At 41.5% G+C, this 22,301-nt stretch overlaps 1 protein-coding gene and 1 pseudogene across 4 annotated transcripts in view; one reads left to right on the top strand and one right to left on the bottom strand.

The window, feature by feature from the left end:
* The window catches only part of SLC4A8 (solute carrier family 4 member 8), a 121,878-nt gene that overhangs the window by 2,977 nt on the left and 96,600 nt on the right, over nt 1–22,301 (top strand). The gene's annotated exons all lie outside the window — the stretch shown is intronic.
* On the bottom strand, nt 14,334–18,639 carry LOC118649701 (annotated as a pseudogene).

Here is a 22,301-nt window from a genome sequence, read left to right as displayed (position 1 = left end):
GACAACCTGTCCACCCTGCTCACGACTCTCCTCCCGACTCCGGACTCCGGAGGGAGGCTGGCTAACCACACCGGGAACCAAGCAAGTCCCTTTCTCTTTCTTACATCTCAGGTTGTTATTTGTCAAGTGGGGTTGATGATGCCTAGGGTTAGGAAACTCAGGCAGATAACGGAGGTGAAAGTGTGACAGTTTAGTTCTTCTACTACATCTGTTCCCCCTTCCTTCTCATCTCATTCCCATGCCCAGAAGAGAAACCATCAAAGCAAAAATCCTAAGCAGAGCTGTTTCAAGTTCTGTCATAATCATTTATGCATACAGTTCACTCACCCCTGTTTGCCTCAATTTCCTCATCTGTAAAATAAGTGTAATATTAATTTTATTATTGAGTTCTCAGTTTAAAATAAGTGAAATGTTTAACCCACTGCCTAGTACATAACAAGCATTCAGTAAAGGTCAGAATGTTAGTCATTATCATTAGCTGTTTTCCTTCTTTCTTTTTTTTAAAAAAATTTTTTTTTGATTTCAGAGAGGGAGAGGGAGAGAGAGAGAAACATCAGTGATGAGAGAGAATCATTGATGGACTGCCTCCCGCCTGCCCCACACTGGGGATCAAGCCCACAGCGCGGGCAGGTGCCCTGACCGAGAATCAAACAGTGACCTCCTGGTTCATAGGTCGATGCTCAACCACTGAGCCATGCCAGGTGGACCCTTCTTCCTTTTCTACCTCCAATAAAACAATGTTGAAGCCCACCGTGGGTAGCTTCTGTGCTAGGCATTGGGTAGGACACAGAGATACAAAGGTAAATAAACCACACCTTTCTCCACAGGACATCTATAGTCTAGGAAAGGAAGTTGATAAATGTAGAAAGGAGTATGACTGGTGTAGAGCCAGGACTATGCTAAGGTGAGTGAGGCACTTGCTTTGGATGCAAAATTGAAGGGGGCACCCCAAAACTCAATGATCAAGTAATATTTAATGAACTATTTTTTAAAAATCAAAATTAATGCAAAAAAATCTGACAAAGAAAATATCAACAATCTATAATAATAAAAGCCTAATATGCTAATTAGACCAGACATCCTTCTGGATGTCTTTCTGGGGCTGCTGCTGCAAGGGCTGGGGCACAAATTTCGTGCATCAGGCCTCTAGTTTAAAATAAAGAATAGTGCTCTGCTGAGCCATATTAGAGCTTGAGGCAAAATTTTAAAAAGTGTGTACCCCCATATTCATGTTTTTCTGTATATTTTAAAGTTATTTTTCTAATAGTAGTAGTTGAAGAAATATTAAAAAATTTAAAAAGTAGGTATATTAAAATTCCCAACATTAATTTAAGTTTTAATATTTTATTTATACCCAAACAGAATTTACTGATTTTACTTCAGTTTAAGTTAATTAAAATTTATTTAAGATCATCTCTTGGTCAAGAGAAATTTTCAAACATGGCAGTTTCTCAACTGAAAATGAAATAAGCAAAGAATTAGATTTTGAAAGTATCATTGGTGAGTTTACTTGCATTAAAGCCAATTTTCTTTTTCCTCAGGCTCCAACATAGCTCAGCAGGGCATTGGATTGGGGTCTGGACAAAGAACCTGGAGAAAATGGAGGGGGAAATAAGAGAAAGGGAGAGGGTTTGAAAAGTTGGAGGGTGGGTCATATAGTATTTATTGTTTTTATTACTTACCCAAATATCATATGTTTAGAAAGCACACACACACAAAGAAACACAAAGAAGAAAATAAACTACCCATAATTATTGTACTTAGAGATAACCCCTGTTACTATTGTGGTATAATACATTCTATTTTTTCTAATAATATATAATTCACATACACATGTATTCCATCAATTCTAAGATGTATATTTTTTTATTTTTTTTAAAATATATATTTTATTGATTTTTTACAGAGAGGAAGGGAGAAGGATAGAGAGCTAGAAAAAATAAACATTGATGAGAGAGAAGCATCGACCAGCTGCCTCCTGCACACCCCCCACTGGGGATGGACTGCAACCAAGGTACATGCCCTTGACCGGAATCGAACCCGGGACCCTTCAGTCCCCAGGCCGACGCTCTATCCAGTGAGCCAAACTGGCGAGGGCTATTTTTTTATTTTTTAACATTTCTGAAATCAGAATGTATCTTAAATTGTTGGTATCATAATTTAATTAGCAGTGTTTTTTCTTACTGATATCCTATATAATTAAAGCCTAATATGCTAAGTGTACGGTCGACTGGTTGGCCGTTCAACCAATCAAAGCGTAATATACTAATGATATGCTAAGACCACTCAACCGCTGGCTATGATGTGCACTGACCACCAGGGGGCAGTCACTCCGACCGGTAGGTGAGCTTGCTGCTGGGGTCTGGCCGATCAGGACTGAATGAGATGGGCTGGACATGCCCTGGAGCCTTACTGAGGTCCTTCCCTGGCTGGCCAACCTCCCACGTCCAATCAAATCAATTTCTGCCTGGCCTGTGCCCTCTTGCAATCCAAAACCCCTCAGGGAATGTCAGAGAGCTGGCTTCGGCCCCATCCTGTACGCCAGGCTGAAAAACCCCACTGGTGCACGAATTCCTGCATTGGGCCTCTAGTATAAAATAATGATTTGTCTTTAATCTATATTAGATGACTATATGTATAGTCATGAAATTATATGTATACATATATATGAAATTACATAGGTATATACTTACTATGTATATTACAAAATTGGAATCATATTAAATATACTGTTTTATGACCTGAATTTTTTAATTTACTATATTATATATTTTTCAAGGTGATGAAATCTCATATAAAATCATGAACCATTTTATGTAGATAAATCTTTTTTTTAAAATTTAACCAACCATTCATTATAGGACATTAGGTTGTTTTCCTTTTTTTTTTCCTATTATATGTAGCTGGCTGTCCCACTAGAGCAGTGGTTCTCAACCTGTGGGTCGCGACCGCTTTGGCGGTCAAACGACCCTTTCACAGGGGTTGCCTAAGACCATCCTGCATATCAGATATTTACATTATGATTCATAACAGTAGCAACATTACAGTTATGAAGTAGCAACGAAAATAATTTTATGGTTGGGTCACAACATGAGGAACTATATTTAAAGGGCCAGACGGTTGAGAACCACTGCACTAGAGGTTAAGTCCATGTACAGGTTTTTCCTTCCCTCTCTGTCCCACCTCAAGTGAGAGAGGAGTCAGAAAATCACTTACATTGGCATTTATAAGATAAATCAGCTTGAGTTCCTGACATAGCTCCTTTCCCCCCAAGAAATAGCATGTGCACACGTGTGTGTGTGTGTGTGTGTGTGTGTGTGTGTGTGTGTGTGTCAGCTAGCCTGGGAAGCACTGAGGGGACCACTAAAGGTAGTCACAGAGCCTACAGGCAAGAGATTTTTATCAGTCTCTGTGTTAGGAGGATCTAAAGGGAGAAATGCGAACTAACCCCTTGGAGGTGAATAAGGAAAAGAAATGTAGTTTGAGAGAGTGGTGGGTCAAGGAGGCCCTTTATAGCTGGGAGGTGGCTGTGTTGGTTAATTGTATGTGTCATCTTAACTAGGTTATGGTGCCCAGTTGTTTGGTCAAACACTAGTCTAGAGGTTGCTTAAAAGGCATTTGTGAATGTCCTTAACATATACAATCAGTTGACTTTAAGTAAAGCAGATTACACTCCACAATGTGAGTGGACTTCATCCAATCAGTTCCAGGCCTTAAGGGCAAAGCCTGAGGTTTGGGGGGTAAAAAGGGGGTGGGGAGAGAGAATCAATTCAGCCTCAATATTGCAACATAGAAACCCTATTTGAGTTTTCAGCCTGCTGGTCTGCCCCACAAATTTGAGACTTGCTAGCACCCTTGGTCATGTGAGTCAATTCTTTAAAATAAATCTATGTTCTGTTTCTCTAGAGAACCATGACTAATACAGTGACCATGCATGAGATAAGACTGTGGACATTGGACAAGAACTCATAGCAGAGATTCCACTTGAAAATACAGCTTTTCACAAGTTTAGGCCCAGTTGTCTTGGCCTCTACCCCTTTTGCTGCAGAAAGTGCTGGCATCTTTATCCATTATGAAACCTGGTATGACAGAGACAGCATCATAGGAAACAATACCCCTTCTCTAGGAAGGAGTAGAAAAATGGGTACTATGAATAGCCCCCCCCCCCCCGCCCCCCGTTTTTTGTTTTTCTTTCCCAAGCGAGCAGTATATAAGCACAGCAGGTCCCTGTGACCGCAGGGTCTAACTCTTCGCCACTACTTTCTGCAAGTCCCTTCATTTACTTGAATCCTTAGTTTATGATCTGCAGAAAATTTTCTGGTGCTCTCCCTCCCCAATCTGCGCAGTTCTTATTGGCATTACTCCTCAGTATTTTATATTTTGGTTCCTATTGTAAATATTATATTTTCTGGGAGACTCTTGGTCCATTTTCAAAAATATAACAGAAGTCTCATATCATACAATGAATACTTTTTCCTTTCTTGGGAAACACGTGGGATTGGCAAATTGTGACTATGCACTTTTCTACTTAAATAACACAAGATTTTCTCCTTAAAAGTACTCAAGATGTCCAGGATCTGTGTGTACCTTTTGCAAAAGAGACATTTAATAATCGTGAAGAATAAAACACATAAATGTTGCAAGGTTTTGTGAGAACTCCTTCTTCCTAAAATTATGATATCTGATTGCTTAATAGCTCTCTAAAGAAATGGTACGCACACTGAACCTTCTGAAACAGAGGTAATTGGATCTCAACCTAATAATTATTTTGCTCAAAGGAAAGTAATAAAAGGAGTAATAAACTGTCCCCCAGAGCAAACCACGAACCAGCTGAGAGCAAAACCTGTTATCTATCCCTGAAAAATAAGAAAGGAAATTCCTATCTTCTTAGTGTTTGAAAAAACAATGAATTTCATTAGAAATGGTTGCATCTATCTGATAGCATCTGAATGTTGTTCAGTATTGTTTTGAATTAAAAGCAAAGGAGAGACCGTGCCTATATGGTCAATTAATATTTGACAAAGGAGGCAAGAACATATAATATGGTAAATTCAGTCTATTCAACAAATGGAGTTGGGAAAATCGGACAGGTACATGCAAAAAATGAAACTAGGCTACCTTCTTATGCCATATACAAGGATACATTCAAATGGATTAAAGATATTAATGTAAGACTCAAAGCAATAAAACTCCTAGTAGAAAACATAGGCAGTAAAATCTCAGACATTTCTCTTAGCAACATTTTTTCTCTTTGGGCAAGGGAAACAAAAGAAAAAACAAGTAGGACTACATCAAACTAAAAACTTTTTGCACAGCAAAGGAAACCATCAACAAAATGAAAAGACAATCTACTGAATGGAAGAAGATATTCACCAATGAAACATCCCATAATATGCAAAATTTATGATGAATTCATACAACTCAACACAAAAAGACAAACAAACAAAACAAAACACACCAATCAACCAGTTAAAAAATGGGTAAAGGACATGAATAGACACTTCTCCAAAGAGGACATATAGATGAACAATAGATGAAAAGATGCTCAAAGTCACTAATCATCAGAAAAATACAAATTAAAACCACAATGGTAGCTCAGTTGTTTAGACTGCAGGAGTCCTCAAACTATGGCCTGCGGGCCACATGCAAATACAAATATTGTATTTGTTCCCGTTTTGTTTTTTTACTTCAAAATAAGATATGTGCAGTGTGCAAAGGAATTTGTTCATCGTTTTTTTTTAAACTATAGTCCGGCCCTCCAACGGTCTGAGGGACAGTGAACTGGCCCCCTGTTTAAAAAGTTTGAGGACCCCTGGTTTAGAGCATTGTCTTGATATGCCCAGGTTGCGGGTTCAATCTCTGGTGAGGGCACATACAAGAAGCAACCAATGAACACATAAATAAGCAGAACAACAAATTGATGTTTCTCTCTCTCCCTCTCCCTCTTCCTTCCTCTCTCTAAAAACCAATAAGTAAATTTAAAAAAATTAAAAACACCGTAATGAGATCTCACCTCACACCTGTCAGAATGGCTATCATTAATAAATCAACCAACAGCAAGTGTTGGCAAGGTTGTGGAGAAGAGGGAATCCTACACTGTTGGTGGGAACGCAGACTGGTGCAGCTACTGTAGAGAATAGTGCGGAGGCCTGGCTGGTGTGGCTTGGTTGGTTGAGTGTCGTCTCATTACCCAGAGGAAACCGGTTTGATTCCCAGTTAGGGCATATGCCCACGTTGTGGGCTTGATCCTCAGTAGGGGGGCATGCAGGAGGCAGCTGATCAATGATTCTCTCTCATACTTGATGCTTCTATCTCTCTTTCCATCTTCCTTACTCTCTCTGAAATCAATAAAAACATTATTTAAAAAACAACAACAACAGTGTGAAGGTTCCTAAAAAATTTTTAAATGGAACTGCCTTATGACCCAGTGATTCCACTTCTGGGTATATATGCTAAGAAACCAAAACACTAATTTGAAAGGATATATGCATCCCCATGTTCATTGCAGCATTATTTCTAACTAGAGGCCCAGTGCACGAATTCGTGCACCAGTGGGGTCCCTTAGCCTGGCCTTTGGGATTGAGCTGAAACTGGCTCTCTGACATCACTCGAGAGGTCTCGGATTGCAAGAGGGCACAGGCCAGGCAGCAGGACCCACTGGTGCACAATTGGGGCTGGGGAGAGATGCGGGAGGTTGACCAGCTAGGTTGGTGGGGGGACCAAGGTAGGGTGCCAGGGCATGTCAGGCCCATCTCACTCAGTCCCAATTGATCGGACCCCAGTAGCAAGCTAACCTACTGGTCGGAGCGTCTACCCCTTCGTGGTCAGTGCATGTCATAGTGAGTGGTTGAGCAGCCATAGCATATCATTAGCATATTACACTTTGATTGAACAGCCAACTGGTCGACCAGACACTTAGCATATTAGGTTTTTATTATATAGGATAGCCAAGATATGGAAGCAACCCAAGTGCTCATCAGTTGATGAGTGGATAAAAAAGTGGTGGTGTAGCTCTGACCAGAGTATCATCCTGTATACACTGAAGGGTTGTGGGGGGTTTGATTTCTGGCAGGGCACATACTTAGGTTTCAGGTTTGATCTCTGGTCAGGTCATATAGGGGAGGCAACCGGTTAATGTGTCTCTCTCATTGATGTTTCTCTCTCAAATCAATAAACATATCCACATATCCTCAGGTGAGGATACAAAAATAAATAAAATTAAAGTATATATATCTTAACATTTCAACAGCATGGATGAACCTAGAGGTATTGTGTTAAGAAATCAATCAATCAGAGAAAGATAAATACCATAGATTTCACTTATATGTGGAATTTAACAAACAATATAAAGGAACTAACAAAACAGAAGCAGACTCATAGATACGGAAAACAAACTGATGGTTGCCAGAGGAGAGGGAGGATTGGGTAAAAAGGTGAAGGGATTGAAAAGTACAGATTGGTAGTTAGAAAATAGTCATGGGGATATAAAGGACAGCATCTATACTAATAATAGAGGAATATGCAAATTGTCTGGGATGCCGTCACAGTAACAGTAACAACCAAACAGCAGGCTGTGTGGGGCGACCATGCCTGCAGGGGGGGCAGTTGGAGGCAACCAGGCTGGTGGAGGGGGACAGTTAGGGGCAACCAGGCTGTCAGGGGGGCAGTTGGGGGCAATCAGGCCAGCAGGCAGAGGCAGTTAGGGGTGATCAGGCTGGCAGGGGGGTAGTTAGGGGCGACCAAGCAGGCAGGCAGGCAGTTGAGCAGTTAGGAGCCAGTGGTCCCGGATCATGAGAGGGTCCCAGATTGGAGAGGGTACAGGCTGGGCTGAGGGCCCCCCCCAAAGTGCACGAATTTTGTGCACCAGGCCTCTAGTATTGTAATAACTATGTATGGTGCCAGGGGGGTACTGGAAATACCAGGGGAACACTTTGTAAAGTATATGATTGTGGAACCACTATGCTGTGCACCTGAAACTAATGCAAAATAATAATTGAAAAAAATAATAATTTAAAAAAAGAAGGTAAAGGAGAGGCAATAGAACTCAATACCTATTCTAATGTCCTGATGTCTTCTTTTTTTTTTTTTAAAAAAAAATGTTTTTATTGATTTCAAAGAGAAGAAGGGAGATGGAGAGATGGAAACATAAATGATGAGAGAGAATCATTGATCGGCTGCCTCCTGCAGGCCCGCTACTGGGATTGAGCCCACAATCTGGGCATGTGCCCTGACCAGGAATTGAATCAGCCCTGTTACATGGGACAACACTCTAATGTCCTGAAATTTTTGCCATACTACTTATTAATTCCCATAGAGCCTTATTTATTTATTTTCTATAGGTAATGTGCATATGGCACAAGAATGAAAAGTTCAAAAGTCTTGTGAAGTGTAAGTCTCCTTTCTACTACCCCTGGTGACCCAGTTTTCCTCCCAGAGGCAGCTATTGTTACTCCCCAGAGAATGCCTCATGCTGATTTTATTAAGTACCTTAAATAGTAACTTTTTCCATGATATTGTCTGAAATGGTTAAAGTTATTTTAAAAGCAGTCAACTTACTGAGCTCTCTTTGTGGCTCTGATGGATTTCTAGTTGGTTCTCTTGGGTGCATAGGTAGACAAACGCATCAACAGCGTATGGTTTTGACAAAGTAAGTGAAAATAGTTTTGAAGTGAGACCTGAGCCGAGTCCTGGCTCTTCCAGTTACCTGCTATCTAATTTTAAATCCAGCCTTTATAAAATATTGGCACTCTCCAAAGGCAGCATGTAGGTTCAAAGTGGTCCTTCCCCCAGGTGTGGTGGGTAGAGTGGGCAGAGGCTACACAAAGCCAAGCACTGTCCCTCTGCACTCTCCTGGATTTGTTCCACCTGAATCTGTGTGTGGATAAAGCCAGAGGGCTTTGATCTCAGGGATTTCTAAGGACGCAGAGATCAGGAGAAGAGACTAAAAAGAAATCCCTAAATGAAAATAATCTTTTCTTTATTAATGAATGGAATGTGAGTTAAGTTTGCTGAGAGCAGATTAAAATAGATTTTGTTTGAAATCAAGGATTTACAGAAACTTTCTGAAGAGCTACTGATTATCAGTGAGGTCCTATAACCCCCAGCCCTAAATAGCCCTACACAATGGAGATGTTTATAGGTTTTCTCAGAGTTGGGACCCACTGCCAGAGAGGGAGTTGGTGATATTTGGCGAGGAGTGATACTAAGAAAAACCTTTGGTTAGTGAGGGGAAAAAATAAAATTCTTACTTGTCCATGGAGTTTTATCAATTTGAAGGGATGCCCCAAATCATTTGATCCCTTCAGCCACTCCATGAAAAACTGGATTGGGGATGTGGATTATCCAGTTTGTTTACATGACATAATTTTTTTCAGCAGGACCTTAGAGGAGCATGAATATACTCCTTCATATCTCATTCTGCCCAGAGAAGACAGACCAAGTGGTGCTTTAAAATATGCCCATTCTGCCAGACCACAGTAACATGTGACAGGCATATATTTTCACAACAAGGATGAGCTCAAACTTTTAAAAAAATGGCTCTGCTTGTTAATTATCAAGACAAAATATTGGGGGTTAACTGTGATAAGAGAATTATGGGAAATTATTGCAGGCTTGCCAAACCACTGAGTGACTTAACAGGCACAAAACAAGGATGCTCAAGAACAGAAGAAGCAGCAGCCCCACTGTTCAGAGCTGGAGATGGACTCTCACACCCTGATGGGCTCTGTAATGTACTTTCCAGACCTGGCATTCAATAGCCTGATGAACCCACAGGCGCTAAATTTGAAGGTTATAGTGGTCAGGGCATTTGACCTCCTGGCATTTTTTGGTTCCTTGGTCATTAATCCAAGCTCAATATGGCGATCATGCTCCTTGCCAGTAATGGGCAAAGAAGAGTGTCTGCTGGAAGCCTCTGGGAAAGCTTTTATTTCTTTGGGAAAAAATAACAACAAACAGAGATAAGAATAAGACAGTCCATCAGAAGCCTACTTGAGGACAACACCCACACAGTGACAGGGTGAAGCAGAGGGATGATGGAACTGGGGCTCCTGTTGACACTATTGAGCTGGAGCTTAGACTGCTCTTGGTGTCCACCCCACCCTGATGTCTGTTATGTGGGAGAACTCAGTGGACTACTTTTGAGCCAAGGAAGAGAGCAAAGGGAAAATAGGGGTACTACCAGCCCAAAGGCACCCAGACTTCCTCCAAGGGCATTAAGATTTTGCTTTGAGTCTACCAAAACCGGGATCTTCTACAGAACCTGGAATGTGACAATCCTACCTAGGAAACCAGAGAATCTTACTGCCAGTGTGAATCTTATCATTTGACTTAAAAAGCTGAGAAAGCCATGTCTGAATGGGAATCTAGCCTGCTGCATATGTGAGCAGCTTCTCTGAGACCTCATAGAGGAGTGAAGTCCTGGTGCTGGGACTCATGTACTTCTTGCCTTTGGAACCAGAGGTGCCAGGTCACTTCACCCATTCGTCACAGGCCTGATCCTATGGGGGAGGCACATTGCAGTGTATGGGGCGGGGAGGCCCTGCTAGCATTCCTCCCCACAAAGGAGAGACTCTCAGAGTGAAGGCATGAAGTCCCTTAGTTAGCTGGCACTAATTGTTGGCAAGTTGTTAAACCTCCATTTTCTCTTATTAAAAAGAGGATGTTGATATGAATCTATTTTGAAATTTAGATGAGGTAATGCATGTAAATCACTCAGAATATAATGTTCCAAAGTTTAGCAATAGCAACGTAGGCACCAGAGCCACTTCTCTGTGCTGACAGGAGAGCCATTGAACTCTACTACATGCACTGGGGACCCTCAAATGTCAGTGGAGGCAACATGTGACTTTCTTAGTATGTGCCTGTGACTCCACCCTAAAGCTTTACTTACTTGTTTTCTGATCTGGGGCAGGGACCGTACAGATCATTCATGAGTTTGGCTGATCCATGAAGTTTGGTCTGGATTTGAAGGTAGGCAAGAATGAACTTGAATCCTGCTCAAATTTCTTTCATTTTGGTTTACTCCCAAAGCAAATGAAAGCAGCGCAAGGAATGGAAATGAGACAAGGGTACATCTGGTGGTGGTTGCTGTTCCCTTGGCCTCTTGTGTCAATTCATAGAGAGGCATCCCGCGGAATGTGGTGGTGGTGGCAGCCAGTGGGGAGGAATGCAGGTCTGGCAGGTCGGAAGCAGAGAGAAACTCCCAAGAAAGACCTAGGAAATGATGCTTCAGACTCTCTAAAGAGCAGAGAAAGAGTTGAGTGGTGCCTCCCAGTGGGGAGGTGGGGACATATCACAGGAGGGATTGAGAAGGATGGACCTCCCATTTTTCTAGGCTTTATCCTGTAAGATGCCCTTGCACCAGGCAATTTCCCAGGCAGGACTGGGAGATACGTGAGAAACCAGGGGAACTAAGGACTTCCCCTTTGCAGAGGAAGTGACCACAAGACTAGAGGCAAGAGGCTGGTCCAGTGCCTGGTCTATCTCCCAGCTCCCCAGAGCAAGCTGTATCTCAACCTCCGCTAGTGCTGGGTGAGCCTGGGAGATCACCATTTCTTCATTTCATTACAACTCAGGCCTGTTGATCTTCGGTGGCCAACCACATCCTTCGTGTTTGTTTTGGAGAGATGGCACCAAATTCCCCAATGAAGTCTCCCCTGTTACATATCAGTAGTGCTGCTGTAAAGTCTGATTTTCCTAGGGTAAAACTTCTAGAAGTGGAACTTGCTGGATCAAAGGCTATGAACATTATTAAGGTTTTTGATTCTTATTCCAGGAGGAAATATTATCCATTACTAGAAAAAGAGATATAAAAAGTTCCTGCCCTTGTCAACCTGGAGCGAGCTGATGGCCAAATAACTAATGTAAGAGGTGGCCTGTTTTTCTGAAAAAAACAGACATGCCACAATGTCTATAATAAATTAAATTAAGACCATAAAATGTGGTCTGGGTGCAGCAGATCACATGGTATTAAGCAAATTGGACTGCCTGGAGATTCATGAGACAGAAAACACCAGAGTGACAGAACGGGGTTATCAGATGTCTCCTTGAAAATAGGAAGTGTGGTGGTGGCAGCAGCTGCAGTTGCATTTACTAAGGGTAACTTCTGTGTAAATGGGGTTAGGACGAGAGGAGTGCAAAGAACCAGCATGTCCCTCTCAGGGAACTCTGTACAATGAGGGAGATCGCCAGCTACAAATAAAATTATTCCAGGAGAGAGATTTTTCTTCCCGGGATAAGCAAGGACATTCTAACATTCTGTCCACAGTTGGAAAGGTTAATGTATATGAAAGCTCTGTGGAAGCCACAAAGTGTTATCGGTGTGGGGTACAGTGCTAGGTACGAGGGAGTCAGAGAGAAAAATTAGTCTCTATCTCCCAGTCTCCTGAACATTTCTCTAGAGTGTGATAAGAGCCGTATCAGAGACATGTATATGGGAGGCCCAGGAGGGAGTGATTAGTTTACCTGCTGGAGGAAGAGATGACATGACCAGATTAGTAAAGAATGAGTAAAAATTAACCTGATGGGTTTAAGTGGGAGAGACGCAGGTATAGTGAGGGACACAATGTGACCGGGTGGCCCCCATAATTTGGGCTATAAGTGACATGCCTCGGCTGTCTCCAGAAGTTAGTGTTCCAGGCCCCACGTGCAGCAGTATCAGATCCAGAAGTTGGTCTGGGGCCCTCTGTCCCCAGGATCCTAGGGGTTACTAGCGTTATGTAATAACAGAGCCAGCTTGGTCCTGGCTAGTGGGCTCATTGCGGCAGGAGACTGCACTTAATGAGGGCGAGCCAGCCCAGGCCAGTAAGTCCTCAAGGCGGAGGCTGCACAAAGTTAGGAGGCCTGTGAAAGCCATGTCTTGCCCCCAGGGTGTGTCTCTCAAACGTGAGATCCTTGCACTTCTAGCTTGGACAGTCAGGATTTCCTTTTATTTTTTAAAATATATTTTTATTGATTTCAGAGAGGGAGAGAGAGATAGAAGCATCAATGATGAGAGAGAATCATGGATCAGCTGCCTCCTGCAAGCTCCCTACAAGGGATCGAGCCCCCAACCCGGGCGTGTGCCCTGACTGGGAGTCGAACTGTGACTGCCTGGTTCCTAGGTGGACACTCAGCCACTCAGCCATGTTGGCTGGGTCAGAATTTCCTTTTAAAACTATTGACAACTTCCACCAGGTGCTCAGCTGCCTGCCTAGTGTGGAATGCACATATTCTGACTGTAGACATCTGTATTAATTTCCTAGCGCTTCTGTGACAAAGTACCACTAATTGTGTGGCTTAAAACAGAAATTTATTGTCTCACGGTTCTGGAGAAATCTGCAGAGCCATGCTCCATCTAAAACCTATAGTATAGAGGAACCCTTCTATGCTTCTTCCTGGCAATCATTTTTTTAATTTAAAAAAATTGTATTTACTTAGAAGCATTCAGAATGTCAACAAAACAGCTGCAATTTTTGATTTTGCAATTACAGAGTGGTATTCAGTTAACAGAACAAGAATTATTTTGTGTAAGTTGCATCAGGGACAACTGAGATGTAAAAACTACCATCCTCATATATTGCTAATTTGTGCTGTGCACCAAGAACCGGCTTTAAATTTCCATGCCAAGTTACAGCCCCCATACTGTACCAGGCAAGGTTAGTGATCATTGAAAATACCGCCAGGACAGGGCTATCTAGACACATTTGGCACTGACCAGTGTGGCCCAGTGGTTGGAGTGTCAGGCCAGGCACCGAAGAATTGTGGCATCGCTCAAATCAGTCAAGGACACACAACTGGGTTGCAGGTTCATCCCGGGCCCCTACATGGGGCACATGCGGGGCAACCAGTGGATGTGTCTCTTCACATTGATGTTTCTCTTTCCCTCCCTCCTTCCTTTCCACTCTCTCTGAAAAGCAATGGAAAAAATATCCTCAGTGAAAATTAACGACAATAAACAAACAAATAAATACACATTCAAGCTCTAACTGGTTTGGCTCAGTGGATAAAGCGTTGGCCTGCAGACTGAAGGGTCCCAGGTTCGGTTCCGGTCAAGGGCATGTACCATGGTTGCGGGCACACCCTAGTGGGGGATGTGCTGGAGGCAGCTGATCAATGTTTCTCTCTCATTGATGTTTCTAACTCTCTGTTCCTCTCCCTTCCTCTTTGTAAAAAAAAAAAAAATCAATAAAATATTTTTTAAAAATTACACATTCAAAAAAGCACTGTACAGTTTAAAAACATCTTATACAGATTACATTTCAGGTTTTTTTTTTCTCTTTGAAAGGAATGAGTTGTGTACAGGGCTGTTAAATGCTTTATAGACGAGGGGAAAAAACTGTGCCAGAACCAACTTATTCAGCAGCAGCATCTTCTTCATCTCCCTTCTCCTCATCATCCTCTTCATCTTCCTTGTCTTCCTCCTCTTCCTTCTTTTTCTTGCTTTCTTCAGCCTTGACAACTCCCTTTTTGGCCATATCAGGCTTTCCTTTAGCTCAGTATGCAGCAATATCCTTTTCATATTTCTCCTTCAGATTAACAGCCTTCTTTTCATAAGGCTGCTTGTCATCTGCAGCAGTATGATTCCACATCTCTGCCAGCTTCTTTGCAGCATCACCAATGGGTAGGCCGGGATGCTCTCTGCTCTCCTTTGATTTTTTGGGTGATACTCAGAACAAAACAAGAAAAAGGTGGAAGGGGGCCTCTTAGGTGCTTTGGGACCCTTGAGTTTCTTTTTTGTTTCCCCTTTAGGAGGGATATAAGTTTTAATTTCTCTTTCATAATGACCTTGCCCAGCTTTGCCATGTCTTCAAATTTTCCTTTCTCGTTAGTCTTTCATTTCTCTGAGCACTTCTTAGAAAACTCTGAGGAGTTGACTGAAGCCTTTGGATGCTTCTTCTTATGCTCCTCCCAGCAAGTTTGCTAAAAAAAATGCATACACTGACATTTTATCTCTCAGCTTCTAAGGACCTCATTTGCCCAAGTTTATTTATTTATTTTTTTAAAATATATTTTATTGATTTTTTACAGAGAGGAAGGGAGAGGGATAGAGAGTTAGAAATATCGATGAGAGAGAAACATCGACCAGCTGCCTCCTGCACACCCCCCACTGAGAATGTGCCTGCAACCAAGGTACATGCCCTTGACCGGAATCGAACCTGGGACCCTTCAGTCCGCAGGCCGACGCTCTATCCACTGAGCCAAACCGGTCAGGGCTGCCCAAGTTTAATTACTTTTCTTCAGCAAGCACACAGTCACCCAGTGCCCATCTGGCTCGAACTTGCCCCAGCGCTGTCTCTATGGAGTTCAATGTATTCTTCCTGTCACTCTTTGTCATTCTTTGGACTGTAGATGTCACTCCAATCCTCCATCTTTGCATGGCCATCTCTTTTAAGGACACCAATTATATTGGATTAGGGGGCCTACTCCAGTATGACTTCATCTTAATTACATCTGCAATGACCCTATCTATATAATGAAAGCCTAATATGCTAAGTGTCTGGTCAACTGGTCATCCTTCCAACCAATCAAAGCGTAATATGCTAATGATATGCTAAGGCTGCTATGACGTGCACTGACCACCAGGGGGCAGATGCTCTGACCAGTAGGTTAGCTTGCTGCTGGAGTCTGGCCAATTGGGACTGAGCGAGATGGGCTGGACATGCCCTGCAGCCCTCCTGCAGTCCCCACCGCCCCAAGCTGGCCAACTTCCTGCGTCCCTCCCTGGCCCTGATCTTGCACCGGTGAGGTCCCTCTGCCTGGCCTGTGCCCTCTTGCAATCTGAGACTCCTTGGAGGATGTTGGAGAGCCGGTTTTGGCCCGATCCCACAGGCCAGGCTGAGGAACCCCACTGGTGCACGAATTCATGCACCGGGCCTCTAGTTTCCAAATAAAGTCACATTCTGAGGTACTGGAGGTTAGGACTTCAACATGTCTTTTTTTTTGGGGGGGGGGGGGAGGGGCGCACAATATTCAACCCAGAACAGCATCTCTCATTCACATGGCAAAGCCTTCCGATGACAAGGCCTGGAGATCCCAGTGCTCTACGTGCTGCTCAGGGTGACAGCTCAGGAGCTTCGTGTTTACAGCTCTCTGCTTGAAGATCCCCGCTGCCCAGGGTTGTGGCTGTGGGAAGGCTGGGCTGCAGGGAGCGGGAGCTCTGCCAGCTGCAGTGATGTTCAGTGTGAGGAACAGGGTGGTGTGGAGTTTCTGTCAGGGGAGCCATTTTGGGGGCCCTTTTGCAGTCATTCTTCAAGAAAAGAGGCTCCCAGTGTAATCACTCTGGAGCATTTTCCTTCCAGAGCAGGTGGGAGGTAAGGAAGGAATCTACCCAGTTTTTTTTTGGTTTTGTTTTTGTGTTTTCAGTTTTCCTGGATAGTTTTGCTTGACCATGAAAAAATAAACCCTCGTGGTAATGTGTGTGATGTCCTGAAATTTACAGAAGAGTAAGGGGGAATTAACAGCTTTAATAAAATTGAGTTTTTCCTACCAGATACAGGGTATGCCATTCGATTTGCTCAAGACTTCTGTGCCATTCAGTAGTCGTTTTTTTTTTTCATGTAGTTCTTGCTTATTACTTGTTTGCTTGTTCTTTTATTATTATTTTGTTGTTGTTAAGTTTTCACCCGAGGATTTTTCTATTGATTTTTGGAAAGAGTGGAAGGGAAGGGGAGAGGAATCGAACCTGCAATGCTTCAGTCCTCGGGCTGGTGCTCTAGCCACTGAGCAACTGGCTAGGGCAATCTTTCATTTCTTTGCTTATTACTGTAACAGGAATAGTTTCTCTCATTCTATTATCTAATCAACTGTGCTTTGTTTTATAGGAAAATTTATTGATTTTTTTGCATAATAATCTTGTGTCCAGCCACTTTTCTGAATTGTCTTATTGTTTGCAATAGTTTTCAGTTGATTCTCTGAGGTTTTCCAGGTTTGCAATGTTATAATTTAATCTTTTTCTTTCTGATGTTTCATAAATTTTATTATTTTATGTTGTCAAGTTCCATTGGCTAATCCCCTCCTGACACATTAAGTAATAATGGTGATTGTGATAACTCTTTTTAAAAAATTTTATTATATATTTTACATTGAGTACCTCAGAAAAGAAAATAATTACAATGATTTCAAAATGCAATCCCTGGATTAAATAAATATCCTTTATAACTATACTCAATCAATATCTAGAAATGTATGTAGACACTAAGTCAGCTAACAAATAATAAAATAACTATGTAAACTAGAAACCTCAGGGATGAGGAATATACATGATCAATTAAGTCACTTTGCCACCATGTATTTTAAAAAAACACGATTCACATTTGTTTCAATCACATATACATCCACTCCAAGAGTTAAATTAGACAGCTGATGCTAACAACTTAACACTATGATCTCTGTTACCTTAAAAGGCAATTTAATTTAATACAGAGAAAATCAAGAAGAAAATTTCAGGACCCTTGATCAGAAGCTTCCAATACTTGTGGTACTACTCTGATGTTCATGAAGGTTCAAGTAAGGGTACGAAGAGTGCTTCCTTCCACTGGAAACATGATCAAAGAAAGAGATGAGCTAAGCATTCTAAACACTAGCTCCTCATCAAGAAGTTACTAATAAAGGACTCATGTTAGTAACTAACCATGTGAAAAAGCCTTAGGCCAGTGTTACAAAAACAAAACTTTCAGAGTGATATTTATGAATGCAAGCATAATTGGTGTTTTGCCTTTTATACATAGTCATCTTTGAAATGCTAAAAGTGAGTTTCAACTGTGGTTCTTTTGGGAAGCTGTTGGTGCACATGGGATGACTTACCTTCTCAAAGCATTCTTTGGAAGCAGATGTGGCTTGGAAGCAGATGTGGAGAAGCCAGTGTCCAGTTTGTGGAAGTCTCTTGTCTTTTTGATAATAGCCATTCTAATAGGTTGATGTGATATCTCACTTAGTTTTGCTTTGCATTTTCCTGATGATCAGTGAGCATCTTTTCATGTACTTATTAGCTATTTGCATGTCTTCTTTAGGAAAATGTCTATTCAGGTCCTTTGCCCATTTAAAAATTGAATTATTTGTTTTTTTGCTATTGAGTTGTATGAGTACCTTATAATTTTTTTTATTTTTAGGGTAGAGAGTGAGAATGTGATGGGTGGCACCAGTGGCCACCTGGTGTCCTCCAGGTGTGGCCAGTTTTGGGACAGACCAGAGTAACATTTCGTGCTACGTGACCGTCAGGCGGCACAGCTTCTATGGACACTCTCAGTTGGGAGCGCCCTTCCTTCTCCAGCACGTGGCCGCCTTTGTCACCAGCAGAGAGGACTGCAGGCCGTAACCCAGTCGTAGCAGCTGGCGCAGTCGTTCACCTCAGATTGGTTCCCAAATTCATCCATCACCTTGGATTGAATAGTCCAGCCTTCCCCAGGGAACACCAGCAGCTGCGTGACCTTGGCCCCACAGTCATAGCTATGCCTGTGAGAAGAGCTTATTTTACTCTCAGGCTGTGACAGAGCAAAACAAAAAGTAAAGAGACCGGGCGTGGGGTGTGGCTGCTGACCCAGCCCCAGAGTGGCCAGCAGCAGCAGCGGCAGCGGGGCCACAGTGATCCCAGGCCACGGCCAAAGCTCCTGCCGTCAGAGACCTGGACCCCACGATAGCCCCTCCCAGATCCTTATACATTTTGGATATTATCCTGGACCAGATATATGGTTTGCAGCTATTTTCCTACATTCCCATAGGTTCTATTTTTAATTTTTGAGGAAAACTGTATCCCATAGGATGCCTTTTCATTTTGTCAATCGTTTCTTCTGCTGTGCAGGAACTTTTTAGTTGGATGTAGTCCCACGTATCTGTTTTTGCTTTTGTACCATGTGCTTTGGGTGTGCTACCCCCAAAAATCATTGCCAAGACCAATGTTAAGGAGCTTTTTCTCTCTGTTTTCTTCTAGGAATTTTATGGTTTCAGGTCTTATATCTAAGTCTTTAACCAATTTTGAGCTAATTTTTGTGAGTGGTGTAAGATAAGGGTCCAATTTCATTCTTTTGCATGTGAATATCCAGTTTTCCCAGCCACACATTTATTGAATACACTATTATTTTCCCCATTGAGTATCCTTGGCTCTGTTGTTAAGGATTAGTTGACCAAATATGCATGGATTTATTTCTGGGCTCTAGATTCTGTTGCATTGGTTTATGGTCTGTTTTTATGCCAGTACCATACTATTTTGATGACTATAGCTTTGTAATTTAATTTGAAATATTCTTGAATATGTTTATAAGCTCTTTGTTTTTCTTTTTTCTCATTTAATAATTTCTTTTGAAAGTCTTTAGTTTTTCGGTGGCTCTCTAACTTCTTGAGTTGGGTGCTTAATTCATTTTTTTCATTTTCATATTTATATGTGTAATTATTTAAAGCTATAAAATATTTTTGGTCTCAGTCTTATGCAGTGTCAATTTTAATTTTCTTTGCTTATGAATTAATTAAGATTTTTAAAAAATCCATTTAGTAGAGTTTAAAAAATTTTGTTACTGATTTAAAGTTTTATTACATTATGATAATAGAATATCTTTTATTCTACAGAATTTATTATTTTTCTTTTGCTCCAATAGTCAATTTTAGTGAATAGTTCATAAGCCCTTGAAAAGATATATTCCTTATTTTCAAAATATTGTGTTTAATATATACCAATCATATCAATTATGTTCCTCAAGTATATATCTTTACTTATTGTTTGTCTTGCTCTGTCACAGATTGAGAGAGGTAAAATAAGCTCTTCTCATAATACTATGTGTGTCAATTCTTCCTTGTATATTTATTATTATGTTATTTGATATTTGTTAGATCTTTATTGTAAAGTAAACATTTATTGTTATAAAGTGCCTATACTTTTATCTTGAAGTCAGTATTACCAGAAGGACAGACTTTAGGTCATAACTTCCCTTTTCCCTCCTTCCTCCTTCCTCCTTCCTCCTTCCTCCTTCCTCCTTCCTCCTTCCTTCCTTTTGCCCCTCTCCCCTCTCCTCATCCCTCTCCCCTCTCCCTCTTCCTTTACATACCTTTGCACATTCATTATCATTTAAACTGTCTGAGTGTCTTGCTTTAGGCATGAATCTTAATAGTTTGGGGATAATCTGTACTTTTGGCATTTGGCCAGCTTGGGGCAGGAGGTATTCTGAAGTAGTGCTCACTGGCCTGAGAATTTGTTGGATGGAGGTCTCTTTTTGTTTGATGATTTGTGTTTTAAAAATATCTTTATTGCTCTTTAATCCCCCACTTCTATTTCCAAAATCTTAGTTATGAAAAATTTCAACGTAGAGAGAAGATGTAAAACAAGGACAATGAACATCTGTAAAGCCTCCACTAGATTCCACAATTGTTAACATCTTTCCATATTTACTTTCTATTTCTCTCTCTTTTTATCTCTACCTAGGCATATCCATCTTTTCCTATATCTATACTGCTATAATATTTGAAAATAAGTAGTATGCATCATGATACACTACTCCTAAATACTACAGTGTGCCTCTGCTAAGATTAGTCACAACCATTATCACATACGAAAACAAACATAGTGGAATCTTTTTAAATTCTGTATGTCATTGCTGGGAGTTCTCCCAGGGGTCTAGAATCGCAGGGGGCTTGCTGGAGACAGCAATCCCATCCTGACCATGGCCTCTCAGGAAGACAAGAACGAGGGAGGGGATCCTAACTGGCTGTACTATTTGAAGGGCCGCCATGTGGAAGAGTGAGCAGACTTTTCTCTTTGGAACTACAGAGGGGAGCGTTTGGAATATAAAGAGTGGAAGTTTCAAGGAGACAGACTGAACCGGGAATGTGGCCACTGGCCGATAATCAGCAGTGAGCTCCCGGTCACTGGAAATATCCAGGAAATTGGATGGCCCCTTCTCAGGGGTGCTGTGGAGAGAAATTGTGTTGAATAGAAAACTGGTCTATAGGACTTTTAAGGGGACAGGGACAAGAAATTCTGGAGAGGCCCAAACTGATCATTAGGTTACAATCCAATTGTAATGGCTCTTGTTCATTTTGTTTACCCAGCAAAGCCGATTGTGTCTATTTCTGTCTTGAGGCTGGATTTGTTTTCCCCTTGATATTTATTGGCTGACCATCTCATAGCCTGGGTAGTTCTTAGTAAACCTAGCATATATTTTTTCTTTTATAAGAAAGTACAGTGCCCTAACCAGTTTGGCTCAGTGGATAGAGCATCGGCCTGCGGACTGAAGGGTCCCAGGTTCGATTCCAGCCAAGGGCATGTACCTTGGTTGAGGGTCCCAGGTTCGATTCCAGCCAAGGGCATGTACTTTGGTTGCTGGCAAATCCCCAGTGGGGGGTGTGCAGGAGGCAGCTGATCGATGTTTCTCTCCCATCGATGTTTCTAACTCTCTATCCCTCTCCCTTCCTCTCTGTAAAAAATCAATGAAATATATTTTAAAAAAAAGAAAGTACAGAGAAATTTTGCCTTCTTTAAAGAGGAGGCTGGCCTTTTCAATTTGATAGTAGGAGTTAAAACAAACAAACAAAACAACCACAAAATAAAACTAACAAAGATAAATCATTGAAATACCTTCAAATTCTATACCTATTCTTTCTTGCCCCAGCTCAAATGTCTGAATGGATCTCTTTTCTTTTTTATTAACTGCAAAATAAAAGGCCTTAAGGGATGTTTCATGGGTAATAAGAGTAGCTTGGACTGAATTTATATCTAAGTCAGATATGTGCTTCCTGAATAAAAAGTAGTAATAGTTATTTTCAGAACTTCATGAGTTTGTTAAGTAAACTAATGAATGGGTATCACTGACAAGCTTTCCAAAGTGAAAATTATATGAAACTGTCATCTGAAAGGAAAGAGTAACAGAGGAGAAACCTTGAGATTTTGCGATGGGGAGTTCATGTCAATTCTAAAAGAAATTCGTATTTTCACTGTTTCATTGAAATGAATTCAATTTTATGCAAGAAGTGGCTGAATGGAATTGTATTTCTAGGAAGCTACTCAATAAAGTGGAAAGCATCAGTGGTTCTTTTCTTTTTCTTTTTGTGATCATGGTGTCTCCCCTGCCAGGTAAGTATTCTTTTTCTTTCTAAGAAGGCCTGAGATTTGCTTTATTTTATTTTTAAAATATATTTTTATTGATTTCAGAAAGGAAGGGAGAGGGAGAGAGAGAAACATCAATGATGAAAGAGAATCATTGATCAGCTGCCTCCGGCACGCCCCACACTGGGGATCGAGCCTGCAACCTGGGTATGTGCCCTGACCAGGTATCAAACTGACCTCCCGGTTCATAGGTCAACATTCAACCACTGAGCCACATGGCTGGGCAGCATCT

Source organism: Myotis myotis, unplaced genomic scaffold (assembly GCF_014108235.1).
Source record: "Myotis myotis isolate mMyoMyo1 unplaced genomic scaffold, mMyoMyo1.p scaffold_m19_p_3, whole genome shotgun sequence".
In the NCBI taxonomy this organism is placed as follows: Eukaryota; Metazoa; Chordata; class Mammalia; order Chiroptera; family Vespertilionidae; genus Myotis; species Myotis myotis.
This window is presented reverse-complemented; position numbering and strand designations above follow the sequence as displayed.